Raw genomic sequence first — 24880 nt, 5'->3', positions numbered from 1 at the left:
ATCATCCATGGGATCCCTGTGGGAAGGGGCTGCTTGCTCTGCTCTCAGCAGCTCGTGCAAACCCAGCCAGGGCAGGATTTCCTGAGCCCCGTGGAATTACGTAAGGATATCCTTGATCCCAGAAAGGATCTTTGCGCTCGGATCGGCTTAGCACGACTTATTTTCCATCTGTGGCCTTTTTCACTGCTGGGCTTAACGAGCTATTAGGGCTGGCCTTCATTCCTGCTCCTTCCAGGCTGCTCCAGGACGCTGGGAATGTGCTGGGAGCAGCCCAGGGAGCTGCTGGGTTTAACCCTTCACTCAAACCTCGGGATCCGCCGCTCCTTGGAGCTGCTCCCGCCCCTGGTCCCTGGGGAATGTCCCCGTGGGCTCTGGGCTGCCCAGCAGGAACTGCTGGCCTTGGTCAAAGCCCAGAGCAGCTCTGAATGAATTACTGAGGCCTTGGGAATGCTCTGGGTCATTTGGAGGCACGGAGAATTTCAGGCAAAACTTCCCCAACTCAGCTCCTGTGGATGGGGCTGTTTTTGGAGGTCCCCCATGAGGTTTCACTGGTTTATCTCCACCCCACCCGTGGTGTTTCTGAGGTGCTCTGCAGCTTCCATGGAGGATTCCTTTCCACTCCCTGCAGTACCTTAAAGATTGATGCCAGGTAATTAACGGGCAGATAACGAGGCAAGATTAATTGGGAATGCAGATGAAACCCACGGGGGATGGAGCTCTCCATGCAGAGTTTTTGTGTTATCACTCCATGAGACTCCCCTTTGTGTCTTCCCTCACAAACTGTACCCTTGCAGAGGTGGAAAACGAGGTTTGATGTTCCAAAAGATAAAACCGGGATTAATTCCACGCTGCTCCAGGCTGGGGGGTCCTTAATGGAAGAGTTCACTGGGAGCTATGAAATTGTTCCAATGAAAATCATAAAGTTGTCATGGGAAATTGGGAATTTATATCTGGGTGTGCTGCCAGTGCACAAGAATGTTGTTTTAATAACAGCATGGCCAAATTGCTGGGATTTTCCAGGTTTGCTGGGTTCTAATTGAACTAATCCTGATTCCATGAGTTCCCTGGATTTACTGTTGGCTCAGTGCAGCATTTGGTAGAATTCCAGACTGGTTTGGTTGGGAAGGGACCTTAGATCCCATCCCCAGGGACACTCCCACCATCCCAGCCCCATCCAGCCTGGCCTTGGGCACTGCCAGGGATCCAGGGGCAGCCACAGCTGCTCTGGCAATCCCAGCCCAGCCAGGAATTCCCAGTTCCCAATCTCCCACCCATCCCTGCCCTCTGGCACTGGCAGCCATTCCCTGGCTCCTGTCCCTCTGTCCCTTGTCCCCAGTCCCTCTGCAGCTCTCCTGGAGCCCCTCCAGGCCCTGCCAGGGGCTCTGAGCTCTGCCTGGAGCCTTCCCTAAATGTTTTTGTGCATTCCTGAAAATATCCCAGCCTGCTTCCTGGCTGTTATTTTTTTTTTTTTCCATTATCTCCCATAACAATGAATCCCTGACATTTATCCTTCCTCTGCTGGAACACAAAGCAACCCCACTTCAAAAACCAGGGAGAGAATGTGGGCAGGAGGGGGTGGGAAAGGGTCTGTGGGTGGTTTGTGCTCTCGGGGAAAGGTGAAATATGGATTTGGCTGAAGGTCAGGGAGGAGATTTCAGGATTTAAAATCATATTTTTTTCCATGTGGGAATGAAAATGGATCAAGATGATAAAAACCAGAATGATTTGCTTTTGATGGCTCAGCAAAATGGACCCTTGTACCCTCCCAAAGCTGCTCCCTGAGTGCCAAAATCCCTGGATGTGAGCACAGGGATGGCCTCAGGAGAGGGGACATGGGGGTCCATGGGGGAATCTGTGCCCAGGACAAGTGGAGGAGGGCTGGGAATGGGAGAATTCCCAAATCTCCTCTCCAGAGCTGGGAATGGGATAATTCCCAAATCTCCTCTCCAGAGCTGGGAATGGAGTTGTTCCCAAATCTTCTCTCCAGAGCTGGGAATGGGGTTGTTCCCAAACCTCCTCTGCAGAGCTGGGAATGGGGTTGTTCCCAGACCTCCTCTCCAGATGTCCGTGGCAGTCCCAAGGGAAGCAGCAGGGAGGTGTAGGAGGTTTTGTTTAGTCACAAAACATGATAAAAAATGATGGATCCGTGCAAAATCCAAGAGAATGAAAAAATATCCATTCCTGAGGGAGAGTCCTCTTCCTTAACTCCTGGCTGTGTAAAATCCCCACACATTCCAGGCTCCTTGAGCTGTCCCAAGCTGTCATTTCTCTCTCTGGCTCCTCTGCCTTCACCTGCTCTGATTTCCAGCCTCATCTCCCACCTGCTGAGGGCTGAATTGTTGGGAGGTTTAAATTCCAAAGGTTCAGCTCCGCTGGCTCCCATCTGTGCTGTCACTCACACCCTTAATTAGCTCCCAATTAAAATTACTCTGGGTCTGCAGGGTCTGGAGCCTTCTCCTGTGCTGATTCTGAGCCTGAATGGCTCAGTCCAGAGGAGGGGTTTGGTTTGGGGATGGTTTGAGGATGCTGGGGCTCTTTTCCAACTTTGAGCCCATAAAATGAAGGATTTGGGATTCCTTTTTAGCAGCAGGAGTGCCAGAGTTGGAGTGGACACTTTTCCTTCTGTTTGGCAAGAAAACTGCAATTCCAGGAGCCCAGAGAGGGAAAATGAGGCTCTGGGGTTATCCCAGAAAAACTCAGCCTGCCAACTGGGAGTGGGATTATTTAGGCAGGAATTGCCAGAATGTTCCAAGATCCAGGCGCAAGCAGAAGGATTTGACTACTTTGAGCCTCAGGTCAAGTAAAAGGATTTGTCTTTTTCACCTCCTCTGCTGCATCCTGCTGGAGCCAGGAGCTGGAAGAACTGGAGGGATTTAGGCAGGAAAACTGTCTTTTCTTCCTCCAGATTTGTCTGCAGAGGGAGATGTCCAAATGTTTGCAGCACCAGGAACGGGGAGAGACGAAGCTCTTCTGGCTGGGATCAGGTGAATTTGGGGTTTGGTTGAGTGGCCAAGCAGTGCCAGCTCCTCTGCCCTGCCAAAACCTCCTGAGCCCTTCCCCGTGCTCTGGCACATCCTGGGGGGAACAGCTTTCATGGGAAAAGCTGGATGGATTTGTTATCCCACAGATCCCCCAGCCTCTGCTCTCAGCAGGGGCATCCTGGCTGCTGCTGTTCAATAAAAGATGCTCAGGATTGCTGGGTTGGCTGCAGGGGGAGGGAAAGCCATCAGTTCTCCTTTGCAAGGATGGAGGGGAGGTTTTGGGGAGCTGGGGCTGCATCCCAGGGTGTTTGCAGCTGCTGCAATAATTCCTGCGAGGTGATGAGGGGAGTGACAGCAGGGCTGGGGTTTGGCTTGGGAGGAGGCCAAAAAAAAGGAGAAAATTTGGCTTCAGGCATCAAATCCATCACTGGGAATGAAGGGGAGGCAGAGCAGCTCAGAGCTGTGCTCTGTGGAATAGCAGGAGAAATCCCTGCTCCCAGAAAAAGGGGGAATTAATCCAGGGATCCTGGGCTGGTCACAGCCTTTAAAATCCCTGTTCCAACAAATCCCATGCTTTTCCCACCCTGCTTTCCCCAAATCCTGGAGCAGCTGGGCCCTGCTTTGGGGTGACATGCAGGGAGGATTTTCCAGCTCCTCGGGCTCATTCCTGCTCCCATTCCTCCCATTCCATGGGTGTCCCTCACCCAGCACAAAGGCCTCCCACTCCTGGAGAAAAGAAATGACATTTTATTCCCACCTGGAACAGTCAGAGTGGGAGAAATGGAGCATAAAATCTCCCTCAGCAGGTGGCAATGGTGAAATGAGACAGACCACAAAACAACCACGGAGCTGCTGCTTGTTTTCCTTTTTATTTTCCTTCTTCTTCTTCCCCAGAAGGGGAAAATGATTCAGGAGGTAATTTGGGATGGATGCTTGGAGCCTCAGTGGTGTCAGTTTTCCAGGGCTGAGGGATGTGGATCTGAATCCACCCCCTCAGTGGGGAGCCAGCAGCTCTTACTCTGAGATTTTTTATTTTAATGAGCACATGGAAGTCAGCCCAGACGAGCTGGAATCAGGATATTCCCAGAAGATTTTCCCTCCAAACCCTGCTCAGGAGCTGGAAAAATCTGGGTGGAGGTGTCTGCTCAGGGAATTCCTGCTCAGAACTTGGGAAAGAAGCAGTGGGAGCTGTTGGATATTGATAATTAAATCAGTCTTGGCAGTTTGAGTGCTCAGGGTCCTTTCCCCAGTATTCCTGCTGGGATTTGTTTTCCCCTCTCCTTGAGGAGCCCTGGAAGCAGGTGAGGAAATGAGATTCCTCCTCTCCCCACAGAAACTCCCAGGATGGAGTAAAAATGCTGGGAGTTGAGTTGATCCCTGCATGGATGAATCCCAAAATTCAGGCTCTGCCTGGTGTGCTTTGGGTTTGGGGCTGAATTCTGTGGGCCAGCAGAATCCTGCTGGATTTTTCCTGCTGGAGCTCCAGGAATGTCAGGACAACACTGCTGGGCACAGGATGGGATTGTGGGGATTGTTGGGGTGTCCTGTGCAGGGCCAGCAGCTGGAAAATGATCCTGGGGCATCCTTCCAGCTCAGGATATTCCATGGCTTTAACATTTGGGTAATTTGGGATGATTTCTTTAGGAATTCTCTGGAATTAAAGTCTGTAAGGAAGTAGTTATTGGTGAGAAATTGTTGCTTTTATCCTCCTGGTATTGCACAAAACCTGGATTATTACAGAAATGGGGAATAATTTGTCTTAATGAAACCACCCTTGTGCCTGCTGGAACTTTCCCACCTGGAAATTCCCAGGGATGAACAGACCATGGAAACAAAGGATTGTTCCCAGGTTTCCTAAGTGCAAAAACCTGGAGGAAATGGGGATCCTGCAGTTCCCTCTGCCTGCTCCTGCAGCTTCCCAGGAATCCTTGTGGCACTTTTTGGGAGCAATAAACCAGGAGTGGAATCCTGGAACAATAAACAGGGACAGAGCTGCTGTAGGAGTTCTGGCTGGGATTATTGGGATTTCATTTTGATATAAAAACATGAGGCAGGAATGCCCCTCCTGGGAAATCCCTGCTGGAAATTCCCACCTGGATGTGGGTCTGGCCAGGGAGCATTTGGGGGATTGGGGGTGCACAGAGCAGAGAAAGCACTCTGGAAAATTCCAGGAACAAGGTGATGGATTCTGTGCTCCGTGCACTCAGAGAAGCCTTTGCCACTCCAGCTGCATTTATTCCCATTTTTCACTTCCATCATCTCCAGTGACAGGAAGTTTCCCAAGTTAATTGGATTCTTCAGCAGCTTTTTGGGTATTTTTTTTTTCCCAGGGAAAAAAAAAGCAAATTGATCTTCCCCCACTGCCCTGAAGATGCAAAGCTTGGAAATGAATCCGAGGTGGAATTTATTTTATGACAAAACAGGAGATGAAAAACAAATACCAGGAATAAGCCATGAATTTTTCATGGGGAGTGGGAGAGCGGTGGAATGTTCTGGATGATCCCTGGGGCAGCTGAGTGTGGGGATGGGTGGGAGGGCTGGAGCATCCCCCATTCCCAGGGACTGCTGCTGCATCCTGCAGGAGCTCTGGCCTGGGGAATCCCAGGTGTGGGGGGAGCCCAGCCCTCAGAATTCCACCTTTCCATCCAGGTGGTTGTGCCAGGGCCAGGCTGGAGCAGCCTGGGAGGGTGCAGGGTGTGCCCTGGTGTGCCCTGGCAGGGCTGGAATTCTGAGCTTTAATGTCTCTCTAATGAAAGTAAAGCACTGGGAATGCTGGTGGGTTTATGGATCTTCAGTTCTGTAATTAAATGTCTGTTTGGCTGAGATAACTGTAATTAATCCAATTAATATTCTGGAGTGCAATCTTTTCAGAGATAAGAACATTTAAATGTAGGGAAAGGTTTTGCCACTGAGGGAGGTGAGGCCCTGGCACAGATTCCCAGAGCAGCTCCTGGATCCCTGGAAGTGTCCAAGGCCAGGCTGGAGCACTGGGATGGGGTGGGATTAATGATCAGAACCATTTCACTCCCATTTCTCTGGCCCTAATCCCAGGTGTTCATTCCCAGGTGTCTGAGGACATGAAGGGAAGGATAGTCACAAATTTTCATTATTATCTTTTAGCCTTCTGTCTGTATTCTTTCTGTATCCTTTAGTATAGTTTAGTTTCATATTCTTTTATAATATAGTATCATAAAAAGTACAATAAAATCAAAATTAATAATAAACATGAATGATCAAAAATAATAAATTAGCCTTCTGAAGACATGGAGTCAGGTTGCTCATTCCTTCCTTCCTCTGGGATCCCCACAAATCCAACCCAGGAGCTGAGGAGGCAGCTCCACCATGGTGAGGTTCCCCCTGGCCCAGGTTCCCCCAACATCCCTGAGGCAAACCCACTTCCCTGAGCTGCAAATGTCAAATAATCGCTGTGAAATATTCCCTGGGACGGTGCTGAGTGGTTTGGAAGGGCTGAGGAAGTTCTGGCAGGGAGAAAAAAAAAATCCCTGAAGGATGTGGGATGGAGATTTCTGGCTGGGAAGGTGTCAGAGGAGTCAGACCAGGCTTGAATTTGGGTTTAAATATGTCTGGCTGCCCATAATTGCTGACAGTCTGGGAAATGAATGCTCAGCAGAAGCCCAAGGAGGAGTTTTAGCAGCATTTCAGTGCTGGCTCTGCTATTTTGTGGTGATTTGTTGGATTTGAAGAGCTCAAGGACCACCCCAGCCTTTAAACAAGACAGGGAGAACATTCCATGAGGGCAATGTGTGGGAATGCCATTAAAAGGCAAATCCCTCCAGGAAGGGAAAGGTGCCAACATGCATGGAGTGATTGGAAATAAATCAATTATTTTTAGCAAGAAAAAGTCAAATCATAATCCAGAAAACAAACCCTGGTTCTGTTTCTTCCCTCCCAAAGCAATAAAGCAGCCAGGAGAAAAAGCTGCTTATGGCAGCACCTCCACTCCTGCCTTGTCTGCTCCCAGATGGAAACTCTGGAGTGGCAGGGATAAATCTCATCTCAGGCCTCTCCCAGCAGGGCCATTCCAGAGGAGCTGCAGCTCTCACAGCACGCTGGGGGCTGCTCTGGCTGCAATATTGAGTTGTATTTACACATTTGGCTGTGTTTCCTCAGCAGGGGAAGGGCTGAAGCTCCCCAGTAAATCAAAGCTGGGAGTGCAGTGGGAGCTGCCTCTCCTGCTCCTGGTTTTGTTCTGGGATCCTCTGCCAGGGCATGCGGAGAAAAATTCATTTCAAATCCGAGCTGTGCTTGCTCTGCCTCAGCCTCCTCTCAGGGAGCTGGGAAGGAGAGGGGGATTTAGCCAAAATAAATCTCTCCTTGTGCTCTGCAGATCTCTTGGGGAACGCTCCTGGCCCGACTGTGGGTCTGGCTTTGCTGGAATTGGGAATTCAGGGCAGAAATTCAGCTCTCAGCTGGGGCAAGAAGAGGGATGGGAGCCTCTGCTCAGGGCAGCACAGCAATCACTCAGGGCTGGGAGCTCTGGGTGAAAGCCAGCTCAGGACAGGAGTTGGAGGGGTCTGCACTGGACAGGGAGGTTTTGGAAATCCCAGAATCCCAGGAATTTAAATCCCTTCTAGTGGCACCCCTGCCCTGAGGTGGGAGTTGGGAATGTGTGCAAGGAGAGCAGAGAAGCCCTTCCTGCCCTGGAGCCTGGATTTTCCTGGGCACAAACCCATGGGAGGGGAGAAAAAGGTTTGGGATTCATGGAGTGCTGGGATGGCTGGGGCTGGAGCAGATGTTAAAGATTGTCCATCCCCTCTGTCCCAGCTGCTCCAGCCCTGCCTGGGCACTGCCGGGGATCCAGGGCAGCCCCAAATGCTCTGGGAGAGCGTTTGTGCCCTTCCCTGGCTGTTTAATCCGTGACAATTCCCTTGCTCTGGCTTTTCCTGCTCCAGGAGAAGTTTGTGTGTCAGAGCCCTCCCTGCCCTCCAGGCACGCTCCCTCTGTGGCAGAGACAGCTTCAATAAAGCGAATTTTTCTTGTTATCATCTCCTTCTCCTTCCTCTGCCTGCCCTTTGTGCCTCGGCTGACAATTTCTGAAGGATTTATTCCGGCCTCTGGGAGTGCTGCCAGGTCTGAGCAGCTTTCTGTGGGCAGATGCTTCACCTGTCTGTGTGTCTGGGCAGCCTCCTGCTGCTGATTTTCCCTGGAAGGGAGAATTTCAGTGGAAGGGAAGGTATCTGGGGTGTTTTTTTAGAGCACATCCCAGTCCTTTCTCCACACAAACCTGAGGGTGGTGTGGGCCCTGTTTTAGTCCTGGTTTAATGCCCTTTCTCCTCATAAAGCCAGGCTGGATCTTTTCCTGAAATCTGATTTGTGCCGTGGGCTGGAAGGCAGGAAAAGCATTTTCCAGAGCTGATTGTGTTTGATGAGGCTGTGGAGCTGTGTAACCTCAGTCCAATAAAGCCACGGGTGGGAGATGGACACAAATCCCTCTCCCATGTGGAGCCCCAGGGCTGGGATTCGATGGAGCAGGAATGGGGGAGATGTGGGATTGGATCCCACCCCAACACCTTTGGGGCTCCACATCCCCACCCCCCCAAACTCAGTGGATTTGGGGCTTTTAGGTCCTATTGCCCCATTCCAGCTGGGCACAGCATGGAAAAGGAATCCAGGCTGATCCCAAACCCCTGGGGGCTGCAGGAGCTGCAGGGCAGAGGGATGTGGGATTTGGCTGATGTCCCACCCTAAGGAAGGGAGAGCTGGGAATGTGGGCAGTGATCCTGGGCAAGGAGGGCAGAGAAACCCCTCCTGCCCCAGAGCCTGGATTTTCCTGGGCCAAAACCCACAGGGAGAGAGAAAATCGTGGGTTTGGGTTTGGTGGGATGTGAGGATAGCCGGGGTGGGAGCAGAGGTTAAAGATTGTCCCATTCCTCCCATCCCATGGCAGGGACACCTTCCCCACCCCATCCAGCCTGGCCTGGGCACTGCAGGGATCCAGGGGCAGCCACAGAAAATCTGGGAATTCCATTCCAGCCAGGAATTCCCAGTTCCCAATCTCCCACCCATCCCTGCCCTCTGGCACTGGGAGCCATTCCCTGGCTCCTGTCCCTCTGTCCCTTGTCCCCAGTCCCTCTGCAGCTCTCCTGGAGCCCCTTCAGGCCCTGCCAGGGGCTCTGAGCTCTGCCTGGAGCCTTCCCTTCTCCAGGGGAGCATTCCCAGCTCTCCCAGCCTGGCTCCAGCCCTGCAGTTAAAGGTTTGTGAGGGGTTTTGTGGGATATGGGTGCAGCTCTGGCTGCAATTCCCAAATCTGCTCAATCCCATTTTCCTGGTTTTTACAGCTCTGCCCTGTTTCAACCCACCTGTGCCTGCTCCCCAAAAATCCCAAGGTCACCCTGTGTGCCAGAATCCTCTTTTTTTTCCCCCAAACATTCTGTCCCAGATCAGGGCTTTGATGGAGAGCTTTGGGGACTGGGCTGGTTTTTAGGGAAACTTCCACTTCCCCCTGGGTGAAACACATCCCATCTCCTTTGGGATTTTGGTTCAGTCATGGGGTGAAACCAAAAAGAATCCAAAATAGAATTGAAGCCTTCCTTTTATTCCAACAAGTACTGGGATGATTTAAAGGAGAAAAGGAGGATTTTGGAAAGCTCCTCCTGCGGAAAAATGTTGGCCAGATCAACAGCAGCAATTAGTGCTTAATGAGGACACAGAGTCCCAACAGTTTCACTCTATACTCCCACATTTATTTTTCCAACAAAATGCATCCAGATCAAATAAAAAATAGCACAAAACTCATCTGTGCAGGGTTTTTTTTTCACTCCTAAACCAAGTGAATAATTTGCATTTAAATCCAGCACTTCTATACATTCTTTTGTTCCTAATTAATTGAAATATTAATTATCCCTCTAATACCTCGTTGTTTTTATTATTTAAGTTTTATAGAGGTGGTTGCTGCTATTTTTTGTGCTGTTGGACAAGTGGGAGCTGAGGCACTGAGATAAAATCAGAGATTTCTGGCTGTTCCCAGCAGTTTTTGGTGTGGGCTCCTCCCACAGCTTGGATGTGCAATTCCAGGTTGGATTTTGCTGCCAGTTGTGACAACTGAAATTAAGCCTTCAAAACAAATTGGCAGGAATTAGATTAAAAATTGGGAAAGTCATCCAAATATTTCTCCAAGTATGATAAGAGTTTGTCTTTATTATAAAATGAAATTAGGCTTGAACTGCAGCACAAAAGCTGAGCTTAAAATAACCCCATTTGTTTTCTCCAGCTGCTAAACTGCTGCTCAGGCCCAAATGGTTTCCATGAAGGAAAGATTCATGGAACCATGTTGTTCTTCAAATGGGAATTTTCCTTGAGGAGAAATTCCAGTAAAATGAGAAAATACTGATGGGGAAAAGGGGAATATGTGGGAAGTGATGGGGAGTAAAAAAATCAGTGAGCAGTGGGAATATTAAGAGGGCAAATAATGAATTTTTCCCCATATCCAGGGGCTGGGGGACTTCCATGGATAAACCTCTCCCAAATTCCAGACAGAAACAAGTGGAGCCAAGGTAAATCCTGTTTATTTTGGGAATGTTGGAGCTGGGAGCAGCTCCAGCTTTATTGGTGCTCCCTGTAAATGTAAAGACTTCCCAAAAATGCAATTTATTCTGGAGGTGCTGGGGTTGGCTGAAAAGTCAGGAAAACAGGGTGGGAAGGAGGTGGAAGAGGGAAGATTTCCTGGGATTTTGGGAAGGAATTGTTCCTGGGAGGGCACAGCCCCTGCCTGGGGTGGGCTTGGAACACTCAGCCTGCTTTTTCTGTGGGTGAAGAGAAAATAATTCAATACAAATTTAACTTTTCCCAAGGTTTCTGTGGCTGGCTTTGTCCTGCTGCAATCCTGGGGTTTGTGTGGAGATAAATCTGAGGGAATTCAGCTGTTCCAGGATTCCTGTTGGTGTTTGTGCTGGTTTTTAGAGCAAGGCTCTGACATTTCAGTGAGACCAGAGGGGCGTCACAGGCAGCTGCAATTCCCAGTGTTAATGGGAAAAGTGAGGATTTTACATCCACTGGGATTAAATTGGGTTTTTCCCCCTCATTTTTCCCTCAGATCAGGAGAAGCAAAGACCTTGGTCTGCCTTGGTGGCATTTTTTATTCCTTTTAAAACAAAACTCCAGCAGTGCCAGCAAAACCTTTCCAGGGAATGGATTGGTTTTCCCTGCAGTGTGGAAACTCCTGAATTTGGAGCCTTTTTTCAAATTAGCTTCTGTGTTTTTTCAGTCAGCCGTGCTTGTTATTGACTTTATTTGCTGCTTTTTGTTGCAGAGTTGGACTTTTAAATCCCAGACCTGTCAAGGCATGAATCCATCCTGGAAAAAGCAGCTTGGGAGCAGCAGAGGGACGAATCCCACCGGGCAAAAAAGGGCAGAATGATGGAAAAGATGGAAAAAAGCCCAAGCCAGGCCTGGCTGAGTCTGTTCTGCTGTTCCCTGCCAGGCTGGGGTCCCTTTGCATCAACTCCACACCTCAAATGCTACTCCAGGAGTAACTGAGGAGTAAGAGAGCCAGGGGTGCCCTCTGATCCTCCCAGTGCCTTGGGAATGGTTGGATTTCAGGCCAGGGATGTTTTGTTTTCCCACAGATTCCCAGCCTGGGGATCCATGGAACACCCAAATCACTGGAATTTGGGGATTCCCCACCCAAATCTGGGTGATTTCCATGGAATTTGGTCACCTTTGGGTTTTCCCACCAGGTGCTTGAGTGCCTCTGAGATCCTGAACAAGCTCCAGCAGTTTTCCTCAAGGGAGGGAGAGGTGGAGAACAGGGTGTGAGGAAAGGGTGGTGGTGTGTTCCACCAGATTCCAGCTGGATTTGGGGTCTGAGGGCAGGAATTGTGCTTTCCCCACGCTGATTCCATCCCTGGCATGAAATGGGAGTGGGAATGTGGTGCAGGAACTGGAGGTGTTGGGTGGGATGAGGCTTCGCAGGAGAAGGATAAAGACAATTTAGAGCAACCCTGATTGCTTAAAAATGAAATAAATTTGAGGGTTTATCAATAATTCCAAGAGGAATTTCCTTCCCAACCCCAAATTCTGGAGGCAGCTGAGGAAAGGACAAAATCCCCAGCCCTGAGGGAGCTCGGGAGCAGAATTTTCCTGCAGTCTCTGGGGGTTTTTGGGGACAAAGTGAGCACCGGGTAATTCTGCTTTTTAAAATAAAACCTGCCAGAGGGCAAGAGAGCCAGGATGTGGCAGGAGAGTGGCCTGGAAAAACGAGCTGCCCTGGGATTTTGGTGTGGAACAGAGGCAGCAGGGCAGGGAAAGCTGCGTCCCTGCTCCCGCGGGGATCTGCGGGACACTCCGGGATTCCGCCAATATTCGGTGATGGGTCCGTGTGCCATTGCTGTCCGGCGGCACCGGGAGCGGGAGCAGCCGGGACACTCCGGGATTCCGCCAATATTCGGATCGGTCCGTGTGCCACTGCTGTCCGGCGGCACCGGGAGCGGGAGCGGGAGCAGCCGGGCTGTGCGTGCCGCCCCGCTGGATGCCGGGTTACACAACCCCGGCTCCCTCCGCTCCCAGATCGATCGGCCCGGGCAGCCGCGTCCCTCGGGGACAGCGCCGTGTCACACAAAGGCATCAGGGCACGCCTCGCTGGGCTCCCGGCTGGCCGGCATCCCCCCAGATCCATCCATCCCCTCCTGATCCATCCATCCCCTCCTGATCCATCCCCTCCTGATCCATCCCCTCCTGATCCATCCATCCCCTCCTGATCCATCCCCTCCTGATCCATCCCTCCTGATCCATCCCCTCCGGATCCATCCCCTCCTGATCCATCCCCTCCTGATCCATCCATCCCCTCCTGATCCATCCCCTCCTGATCCATCCCTCCTGATCCATCCCCTCCGGATCCATCCCCTCCTGATCCATCCCCTCCTGATCCATCCATCCCCTCCTGATCCATCCCCTCCTGATCCATCCCCTCCTGATCCATCCATCCCCTCCTGATCCATCCCCTCCTGATCCATCCCTCCTGATCCATCCCCTCCGGATCCATCCCTCCGGATCCATCCATCCCTCCGGATCCATCCATCCCCTCCTGATCCATCCATCCCTCCGGATCCATCCATCCATCCTGATCCATCCATCACCTCCTGATCTATCCATCCCTCCTGATCCATCCATCCCTCCTGATCCATCCATCCCCTCCTGATCCATCCCCTCCTGATCCATCCATCCCTCCTGATCCATCCATCCCTCCTGATCCATCCCCTCCTGATCCATCCATTCCCTCCTGACCCATCCCCTCCTCATCCATCCCCTCCTGATCCATCCCTCCTGATCCATCCATCCCCTCCTCATCCATCCCCTCCTCATCCATCCCCTCCTCATCCATCCCCTCCTCATCCATCCCCTCCGGATCCATCCCTCCTGATCCATCCATCCATCCATCCATCCCTCCTGATCCATCCATCCTGATCCATTCATCCCCTCCTGATCCACCCCCGTCGGATCCATCCATCCCCTCTTGATCCTTATCCATGCCCATTGGGATCCATCCCATCTTCTCAGATTCATCCCTCTCCTCCTGATCCATCCCCCTGGGGATCCATCCCCTCCTCATCCCGATCCCGATCCCGATCCCTCCCCCTCCCCGGGATCCTCCCCTCGCCCCGGGGATGGGCAGAGGCTGCCCCAGCAGCGGCTGCAGCACACAAAGGGTGGGGAGGATTCCCTGAGCTTTCCCAAGGGAAGGATGCCTGAAAGGGGAATTCAGATGGTTCCTGGGGATGTTGTTGGGAAGGGTTCTGTCCTTGCTCTGCAGCCAGGCTGGGAGAGCTGGGAATGTTCACCTGGAGAAGGGAAGGATCCAGGGAGAGCTCAGAGCCCCTGGCAGGGCCTGATCCCATCCACGGCAGGGACACCTTCCCCTGTCCCAGGGTGTTCCAGCCTGGCTTGGGCACTGCCAGGGATCCAGGGGCAGCCACAGCTGCTCTGGCAATCCCAGCATTTCCCAAAAAATGGGATATTGAAGCCCTTCCCACCCTGGGAACAGCTCCCAGAAATTGCCTTCCCTGGGAATGCTGCACAGCCACTTCCAGCTCCCTGTTCTTGGCGGGTCCCTTTTCCTTTTGGATCAGAATTGTTCAAAATCCATTTAAAAAAATTAAATTTAAATATGCAAATCAATTGCTGAAAGGTAAATATTCCCCGAGCCGTTATTCCCCGTGTGGCAGGAATGGGATATTTTTAAACCAAAGGAAAAGCTCCATATGTTAATGAGAGCTGATTGGTTCCCAACTTAATTAGGGATGGGAGCAGGGGAGCCTGAGTGACATCTGTTACTTCCTTCTGTAACTCCTGCTATTTTCCATGGATGTCATTCCAGGAGAAGCTCGTTCCTGAGGCGTTTCCTCCCAGAGAAATGTTTGGATGAAAAATGAGGAAGGGGATTGGCTCCTTTGGGCCAACATTGAATATCTGGGATTTGCCTGGGTTTGTGTTCGGGGTGTCCCTCCAGGTTTGTTTTTCATGGGGTGTCCCAAGGGGAGAAATGCAATCCCAAAATCTGGAATTCATCCCAGGATCTGTGCTGCTGCAGAGGTTATGTTTAACCTCCCTCTACCAGGCTGGACAGCACACACTCAGATTCCATGGAATTATGGGGTGCTTTGGGGTGGAAGGACCTTAAATCCCATTTATTTCCCTCTCTGCCATGGACAGGGACACTCCCCACCATCCCAGGCTGCTCCAGCCTGGCCTTGGGCACTGCCAGGGATCCAGGGCAGCCACAGCTGGTCTGGGAATTCCCAGTTCCCAATCTCCCATCCATCCCTGCCCCCTGGCAGTGGGAGCCGTTCCCTGGCTCCTGTCCAATATCCTGGAGGATTTCTCAGCCTAAACCATTCCTTGGCTCCATGAAACCACAATAAATCCTTGCTGATTTTGGAGGGGTGAACTCCCTGAGCTCCCAGTGGGGCTGGAATTCCCTGAAATTCCAGGGAGCATGGGAGATCCATGCTTTGGAACACCATTTCTCCCTCTCTCCCCTTTATTTCCATCAGGATACAAAGCTGGAGTGGAGCTGCTCAAATGAGATCCCAGCTGGAAGATTTGGCACTGGGAGGAGAGTTTGTGCCACCTTGTCTGCATACATTAAACCCAAGAGTAGCTGGGATGTTCCCAGGGAACATTTACAACTCCATGTCTGCAGCTCCGTGCAAAATGAGCATCCCTCTCCTGGCTGAGCCTTCCTCGTTGGACACAACAATTCCAGTTGGGAAAAAAGGGATTTACAGCAGTGTGGAGCTGGGAATCTGCACCCACAGATTCAGGGCTTCCCCAGATCCCTGTTTTCTTCCAGGAATTTTTGGCAGAGCCCAACCTCCCTCGGATGGGAGGAGAAATCTCTGCTTGGAAGAGAAACTTTTGTGCTGGGGAAAAATCTTGGAGTTGAAGAGAAATCCTTGTTTCTCACTAACCCATCCTTGCAGAATGTTCAATTTGCAGGGAATTTTTCCTGGTTTGTTTTTAGGGAAAGAGGAGCTCTGTGGTTAAAGCCAACCTCCCCCTATCCAGTGGGATGTGCATTTGGGGTGAAAACTTGTTTTACTCCAAGATTTAAGATCCAGTGTTAAGTGTTTGGAGTTTGAGTTTAAGGTTTCGGACTCTTCCTCCTCCTTTTGGAGTTCCCCCTGTTTTTTGGTGCCCAAGATTCCCTGGATGTGACCAAGCCCAGAACCAGCAGGGCTGGGGTCGCTGTGTCTGTCCCACACCATGGAATGCTTTTTGGGGATGATTTCTGTCCAAAGGCCCAGCTCCCAGGATTCAGGGATGAGGAGCCTGGGAAAGGCTGCTCCCAGGATTCAGGGATGAGGATCCTGGGAAAGGCTGCTCCCAGGGATTCAGGGATGAGGATCCTGGGAAAGGCTGCTCCCAGCTGTCCCCATGATATTTTATGAAAAATCCTTTTGTTAGGATCTTTTCTCCTGAGAAGCTGAGAGGCCTCAGAAATGAAATATAAACAATAATTATCTGCTCTGTGGAATGCAACAGGTGCATCTTTGATTGGTCCCATGTGGTTGTTTTTAATTAATGCCAATCCCAGTCCAGCTGGCTCGGACTCTCTGGCCAGTCACAAGATTTTAACATCATTCCATTCCTTTCCTTTCAAGCCTTCTGATGAAATCCTTCCTTCTATTCTTTGAGTATAGTTTTAATATATAATTTTCTTTTAATATAATACATATAATGAAATAATAAATCAGCCTCCTGAAACATGGAGTCAAGGTTCTCATCTCTCCCCTCGTGCTGGGACCCCTGAGAACACCACCACAGCCAGGGATTCAGGGATGAGGAGCCTGGGAAAAGCTGCTCCCAGGGATTTAGGGATGAGCAGCCTGGGAAAAGCTAGTCCCAGGGATGAGGATCCTGGGAAAGGCTGCTCCCAGGGATTCAGGGATGAGGATCCTGGGAAAAGCTGCTCCCAGGGATGAGGATCCTGGGAAAGGCTGCTCCCAGGGATTCAGGGATGAGCAGCCTCTGCAGAGCTGATCCCAATCCACCTCGGACCTGGGATATGGTTTGAGCTCCTGGTGCCATCTGGGAATTGCAGCAGGAGGGATCTCAGGGGTTCCTCGGAGCAGGAGTTGTGCTGCAAATGCCAGGGATGCTCCTGGAAATGCCTTTTTGGTGGGAAGGGGGCCAAGGGAAGGCGGGATGTCCCAGCCCTGGTGTGACAGCCCGGGGCAGTGCCTGTCCCTGTGCCAGGGGGGGACAGCTTGGGAGAATTTTGGGAGCAGTCCTGCATGGAAAAGGTTGGGAGGCGCAGTTCCCATTCCTGGAGGGATTTAAAGCCCTGTGGAGGTGGCACTTGGGGACCTTGGCAGACCAAGGATCGGATTTGACAGCATTAGAAATATTTTCCAAGTTTTCAAACTCAAGAAAAAGTGGGAATAAGGGCAGCAGACAGGTCAGGAACTGCTGATTCCCTCTGGTTTTAGAGCCATTGAGAAATGTGTTCAGAATGCAGCAGGAGCTGAATCCCAAATATGAAAATGGCACCTGAGTGGAAAATATATTTCGATTTTTTTTCCCTTTTCTTTTTTCTATGGTTTTGTTTGTTTGGTTTAATCAGAAGAAGCTCACTCGGGCTCAGGGAAGGGAATCCAAGTCCTTCCCATGGTTACAATCACCAAGGAAACCACTCTGGTGGTATCCAGGGCTGGAATTTCAGTTTTCCAGTTGTGTGCCTCTTGGAGAACTGATTAGAGAAGGAAAACTCCTCCAGGCTTCATGGATTGCTCAAATTCCTCATAATTTTATATCCCTTCATCCCAGAGTTTCTCCCATCTTAATTTTATATCCCTTTATCCCAGAGTTTTCCCATCCCTCCAGAGCTCCTTGGAGCTGCTGCTTTTCCTCTCTCAAAACACAGCCAAATTTAAAAATATGGATGGGCGTGATGGAAAGGCAGGAATTAAGGAATTCTCAGTATTCCAAGTGTTTTCCAACCATCTCAGATATTTCCTACAAGGATCCTTTATCTACATGTTTTCTTGGAATCTTTAGTTCAAAGTTGGTCACTCCAAAGAATTTCCAGACCTTGAAAGATTTTTACAAGTCAAGCAGATTGTGGAAAATAATTGGAATCTGTGGAAAAATCAGTGGGGTTTGTGGAAAAGCAAATTTCTGAGACAGGGAAAAGGCTGGAATGTGGTGCAAAACCACAGGCAGCATCTTTCCAGTAAACTCTGGGATGCCTGACTTGTCCTGGACCTCTGTCATTTGTGGCAATCCTTCATTTTCCCAATTACATTTCTTGAGGAAATCTTCCAGACCCAAAGTCTTGGGAGAGCTGAGGGAATGTTGATCCAAGCCCTTTTGAAAGCCAGGCAATGAGGAGCAGAATTGGAGAATCACGGAAGGGTTTGGGTTGGGAAAACCCGATTTTGGGCATGGGATCCCAAAATTCCCAGCACTTCCCAGGCCCAGCCGTGTCCCCAGGTGCCACATCCAGGTGGATTTGGAATCCCCCCAGGAGTGGAGGGGCTGGGGCAGGTGGATCCAGGGGATGGAGGCTCAGGGGGATTCTCCTGCTCCTTTGGCAGGAACACTCCAGAGCCGGGATCGCCCTGGAGCCGAGATCCCGGATCCCCAGCCTGGGAATCCCCAGGGTCAGCAGAAGATTCTCTCCTTTGGCATTCCCTGCCTGCTGCAGGGCAGGAAAGCAAGAAGGAATTAGGAAAAGGAGTCAGGAAACCTCTGGAAGTCAAGGCTTGAAGAGAAGCAGGGAATTCCAGCCTGGGTGGGAATTCAGCACCCCTGAGGAGGCTCCTAAAGTTAAACCCGAGCTCAGAGTTAACCCTGGCTGCAGGTGTGCCTCTCCTTCCCTGCATTTGGGATGGGCTTGCTGGCAATGGCAGGTGTTTCCCTGCAGGTCCAGAGGTGAAGCCCCAATCCCTGTTTTTTTGGGGACCCATCCCTTCCCAGAGGAGGCCAGGCTGGAGCTGGGGGAGCTCAGGACCTTGGATTCGGAGGCTTCTCCAAACAATTCCTTGGCATTCCCACCTGTCCCCGTGCAGATGAGCTGTGCCCCTGCATCCAGGGTTTTCCTGTGGGAGAAGAGACCTGGGGACAATGATCCTGGGAAGTTTCCAGTGCTGGAGGCCACGCTCCCAGCTCCCTTCTCCTCCCTTTGCCGTCCCTGGAGGCGAGCCCTTCCCGAGCACTCGGAATTTTCCCCACACAAAGGCTTCATCCCTGCTTATCAGACAGAAAACGCTGGAGAAATCACATTACACCCAGCAGAAAGCCTGGACTGGCCCTGCTCTCCCTCACAGATGGATTTTGGCTGTTGTTCATTTTTCTCCTGTCATAAAATCTTCCATCCTTTATTTTCCCTTTATGTCCCGGACAGTTCCTAATCCTCTGCTGAAGCCTGGATGGCAGGAGGTGATTTTCCAGTTTGAAATGAGATGGAAGTAAAGCCTCTGGCTCTGCAAACCTCCTGCTTTTCCTTTATTTCCATTTATTTCCCTCCATTTCAGGGGCAAACCTCTTTGTTTTCCCTTTCCCCATTTATTTCAGGTACTAACCTCCCAGTGTTCCTTTATTTTCCTTTCTTTTCCTTTATTGATGGTACAAATCTCCTTGTTTTCCTTTTTTCCTTTTATTTTCCAGTACAAACCTCCTAGTTTTCCTTTATTTTCCTTTCTTTTCTTTCATTGATGGTACAAATCTCCTTTTTTCATTTTGTTTTCCTTTTTTCCCTTTGTTTTCCAGTACAAACCTCCTTGTTTTCCTTTATTTTCCTTTATTTTCAGTGCAAGCCTCCTGGTTCCTCTGAATTCCCCTCTATTTCCAGGTGCAAACCTCCTGATTTTATGGTATGAGCTTTAAAGTCTGTTCCAACCCCAACCAGTCTGGAATTCCACAATTCCACGATCCATTTCCAACCAAATATTCCCATACATCCCCAAAAAGTTCCCAGCCCCTTTTCAGCCCTGTGGGGATGGATGAGCCCAACTGGCCCTGAGGGCTGGGAGGGAGTGATGGAATTGTGCTTTTCTCCCTCTTCCCACCTCTGCTGGATGCAGGAAAATCCCTGGGCTGAGTGCAGGGCTCTGATTTATCCCAGAGCGTGGTGGCCTTGGCTCAGGAGCTGCAGTCATTCCCATCTCCCAAAAAAGCTGAGTGTCCAGGGAAGGAGCCACTGGCACCTGGGCTGTGCCAGCTCGGGGTGACACAGCCCAGGGCACCTCCAGGGCTGGGGGAGGAGAGATCCAGCCCCAAAGCCTTTAATCCAATTAATGCCCCAGCTCCTCCATGGCACCACGGAGCTCCCTGGAAGCTTTGAGCTCTTTTTGTAGCAAAGTTCCTCATTTTTCCCAAACCCTCACTTTAATTAATGTCTGGATCTTCCTGTTGTGTCCAAGGATGTCCAATGTCATTAGCTAATTCCTGCTGGCCTCCATTTCCCAATAACACCCTCTTGTTTCCCAAGAGAATTCATTTCCCACTCCAAGGCTATCCCATTATTTGCTTTGTTCCAGCTGCAATTCATGTGTCAAAACGGGCCTGGGGGAAGGTGCTGTTGCTAAAATTTCACCTTGGAGGACTCACGGAATTTTGGGGTGAGAAAACCCAACCCTTAATTCCAACAGGTGCCTGAACACTTCAAAATAATTCCTGCTGCAACCCTTTGACTCCAGAGTTTGGTAATTACAATTGGAAGAGGGCAAAAAAGGGATGGGAAGGGCATGGAATGTGCAAAGAGAATTAAGATGCTTCCTGGTTCCCTCTCTGCTGATATTCCAGAGGGGTTTGGCACATGGAATTAGGGATTATTTGCTGCTGGGATCCCACATTCCGCACTCCTTTCCATTTCTCTGGCCAAGGCCACACGTTTTTATTTTGTGGATTTATTTCTTCATAACTTTTCCAAATTCCTGGGGATTTTTGTTGATGTTCCTCTCCCTTCCCAGTTCATTGGTGGTATCCCAGCGGGTTTTGAGCTTCCATTATCCAGGACTACAAACCCATCCTTAATTCCATGGCACAGCCCCAAACACACCTGAGAATTCCTGTGTCAACTTTTAACCCACACTTGCATTTTTCCTGCTGTGAAATCATCCCTCCATTCCTCCCAGGCCAATATCCATGGGTGAATCCTCACCCTCCTCACTTCAGCTCCTTGGATGTGGCTGGAGACAGGGAGAAGTCCCCACTCCATCAACTTCATCCTGACTCCATCTCCTCCATCCTGGCTCCATTTCCTTTATTTCCATCTCCTCCATTCCCATTTCATCTCCTCCATCTCCTTCATCCCAATTCCATTTATTTCATCCTGATTCCATCTCCTCCATCCCCATCTCCTCCATCCCTGCTCCATCTCCTCCATCCCCACTCCATCAACTTCATCCTGACTCCATTTATTTCATCCTGACTCCATCTCCTCCATCCTGGCTCCATTTCCTTTATTTCCATCTCCCCCATTCCCATTCCATCTCCTCCATCCCCACTCCATCTCCTTCGTCTTGACTCCATTTATTTCAACCTGATTCCACCTCCTCCATCCCCATCTCCTCCCTCCCCACTCCATCTCCTTCATCCCAATTCCATTTAATTCATCCCCATCTCCATCTCCCCCATTCCCATTCCATCTCCTCCATCCCCACTCCATCTCCTTCATCTTGACTCCATTTATTTCATCCTGATTCCATCTCCTCCATCCCCATCTCCTCCATCCCCATCTCCATCCTCCTCCATCTCCCTCCCTGCTCCAGCCAGGCTCCCTGGAGACACTTCCCAAGCAGCAGCCAGGAGTGGGGAGATGAGCCCCTCCAGACTGTGATGGAATAACAGCCAGGACAGTGATGGATTGCTTTGTGTGTTTGTCATATCAGGTGCTCCTGGCACTGTTTTTCCACGAGCTAAAAATACATTCCATAACTGTGGAATAGGTCCCAAGCTGCCTCTGGCTGATTTGATGGATCTGCTCAGCTCTGGACAGCTCCAACTTCCTTCAGCTTCCATCTTCAGAGGAAGAGTCTGGGCCTTGGCGATAAAAAATATCAGATTTTTGGCGTGAAACAACAAAGGTGTCCATAAAAAACCAGATCCCTATAAATGCATCAGTGATCATTGGGTAAATCATGGAATTATGGGGTGGTTTGGGATGGAAGGGACTTTCAAAGCGTCCCACTCCACCCCTGCTGTGGCAGGGACACCTCCCACTGTCCCAGGGTGTTCCAGCCTGGCCTTGGGCACTGCCAGGGATCCAGGGATCCAGCCCAGCCAGGAATTCCCAGTTCCCAATCTCCCACCCATCCCTGCCCTCTGGCACTGGGAGCCATTCCCTGGCTCCTGTCCCTCTGTCCCTTGTCCCCAGTCCCTCTGCAGCTCTCCTGGAGCCCCTCCAGGCCCTGCCAGGGGCTCTGAGCTCTGCCTGGAGCCTTCCCTTCTCCAGGGGAACATTCCCAGCTCTCCCAGCCTGGCTCCATATTCCAGAGAGAAGAAATTCCTCGGGCTGGAGTTCAGTTCAGTGCAGGGAGAAGATGCTGCTGTTAGAATTTCACCTCGGAGGATTCACAGAATTTTGGGATGCGAAAACTTCAAAATGTAATTCCCCTTTGACTCCAGAGTTTGGGAATTACAAGGCTCAAGGGGTGGGAATTGCCTGGAGAAATCTGGTGGCAGCAGCAGCTCCAAGAAGCCGATTTTGGGGCAGCGGCTCCAGCCCTGAATCGCGGAGCTGGCGCTGCTGGGCTCCGTTCCGGGGATGGAGGGGCCGCTGTGCCCGCGGCTGGAGCGCTGCTCCCGCTGGGATCGATGGAGCCGATCCATCCACAAAGGGCCGCGAGGAGCGGCAGCCCCCTAATGGGCCGCTCCTAATGATCATTAACGGGCTCCTGCTAATGAGGGGCCCAGCTGAACACTGGGGTTTTTAAAGTGCGTTCCCAGCTGAATATTGGGGTTTTTAGGAGGGGTTCTCATCTGAATATTGGGGTTTTCTAAGTGGGTTCCCAGCTGAGTATTGGGATATTTAGAGGGAGGTCCCAACTGAATAGCGGGAATTTTAGAGGGGGATCCCAGCTGAATATTGGGACTTTGAGAGGGATTCCCATCCGAATACTGGGATAGTTAGAGGGGGATCCCAGCTGAATATCAGGAATTTTATTGTGGTGGATATTTTGCAGGTGAATAGTGGGATTTTTAGAGGGGTTCCCAGCTGAATATTGGGATATTTAGAGGAATTCCCAGCTGAATACTGGGATATTTAGAGGGATTCCCAGGTGAATATTGGGATATTTAGGGAGCATTCTTTCATTAAGAGTTGCCAGCCCGAGCGCTGCAGGATCCAGGAGCAGATTCCATTTGGAATAATCAATTTTAGGGTAAACCGGGAAGCTGGAGCTGCTCTGTCCCTACAAAGGTTTCACTTTTTGCTCCGAATGAACTCCGGGGGCAGATTTTCCTCTTTGCAGCAGATCTGCTTTAAAAATCGTCGGGAATTTGGCCTGAAATTGGAAATGGAATTAACCCTCCCACTCCCGGTGTGGCTGAGCTGCCAACGAGCTCCTTCCCCTCCTCCCTCGGCCGGGCCGGACTAGGATTCCCGAAAAGAGGTGGGAAGCAGAGGATGAAAAGCCCGGAGCGCTCCGGGGCTGTCCGGAGGCGCTGGAAGCTGCAGGAATGATTTAAATTCATTTCTCCCGGCTGAGATATCGACCCAGCCTCTCCAGAGGGGCTCCGGGAGCGCCCGAGGCGCCTCCAGGATCGTCCAGGGATGGATCCGGGGGAAATCCATCCTTGCTCTCCCCAGCCCTCATTCCCGGGGGGAGCAGGGGCAGCGCCTGGCCCCGGGATCCAGGCGGATTTGGGGGGGTTCATTCCCCCCAGAGGGTTTTTCTGGGATGTTCCAGCTGGGAGCTGAGCACTGAGGGTGTGCGGCCTTGAGCTCTGTCCTGGAGCTGCTGGCACTGGGATTTAATCCATAGGAATGATGTCATGGCTGTGGAGACGGGAATTAGGAATTCAGGGAGCCTGAGGTGAGAGCATTCCAACCCGACTCCAACAAAGTCACACAGGAGTTTGCTGTACTCCAGGAGAATTCCAAGTGTTCCATCAGGATCCTGCTCTGCCTGGGGCTGCAGGGAATTTTTGGGTGTTGTTCACCCAAAAAAAGCCCTAAAAAATCCAAAGCTTGTCGATCCCACAGATTCTTCCTGCAACTTTCCAGGTGTTTTTCCAAAAAACGGTGCCAGCAGCTGGAAAATCTCTGTTCCCCATGAGGTTCCTGCTCCACCATCACCCCAAAAATGTGGGATTGAGGTGATCCCAGAGTCTGAGAGGTTCTTCCTCCCCTCCCTCTCCCAGCCCATGCACAGGTTAGAAATATCCCATCTGTGCTCCAGTTCCCAAATCCCATGGATGCACTGGATGTGTCCCAACATCTCCACATCACCCAGCAGGAAAAACCCTTTCCCCAACATTTCCCTGCCGAAAATGAGGGATATTTTTAGGGATTAGAGCTGCAAACACTGGATTAGAGCGGGGACACCAAGCAAGGAGGGATCTTGGATTGAGGCTGAAAATTCCACAATTTTAGGTCAGAACCAGGAGTTTGCCTTGGCTTGGAATTCCAGTGTTGGGAATTAAGGTTAATTAAAATGTGTTCCACTCTAAGCATCCCCTGTAATTAATGAAGGATTCCTGATGAATTAACTGCCAAGCAGTGCCCAAGCATTCCAGGATTCGGGAATGCTCCTGTTCTCCACAACACCCCAAAGTATTCCAGTGAAACAGCTGCATATGCTTTGGAATGACTGAAACCTCTCCATTATTTCTCCCTCTTACTGTGCTGTCCTAAAATTCCTCTTTTCCCAACGTTCCTCTGGCACTGAAGGGTAAAAAAGGGGAATTTTGGCTACACGTCTCCAGCCGGTTCAGCCTCGGGAACATTTCTGTTCTGTGATTCCCGACCCAGGGTGTGTTTGTTCCCGGGAGAACAGGCAGATCTGTTCTTTGTCCTTCCCGAAATGCGGCTGGAAATGAGGGATCGCTGCCGAGATTCCTGCCGGGCGCAGGGAATTGATTCCATGGGGATGCTCTGCTCTGCCTCAGCCTCTCCCACGAGTGCCTCTGGCAGCTCCAGCTTTTTCCACCCCTTCCAGCCCAGCTGTAAATGGATTTCACCTTCTCCATCCCCATTTTAGACTCCTGATAACCTCTCCTAGGGGCGCCCATTAAATTTCGGGAGCTCGGCCATCTCCACCCCCGGGATAAACCAGGAAGCTCCAAAAGCTTCCAGCACTAAAAAAACGGACAATCAATATTTCCCGGCAGGAGTTTGGGTGTCAGGAGAGCGATTTTCCCGCAGGTTGTTGGAGTCTCTGCGTCCCCATCCCGCTGCCGGGATTCCCGGGAAGCGCCTCTGATGCTCCCGCTCCTCC

This window comes from Fringilla coelebs (assembly GCF_963513975.1).
Source record: "Fringilla coelebs genome assembly, chromosome: 7".
NCBI lineage: Eukaryota > Metazoa > Chordata > Aves > Passeriformes > Fringillidae > Fringilla > Fringilla coelebs.
Note: the sequence above shows the minus strand (reverse complement) of the source record.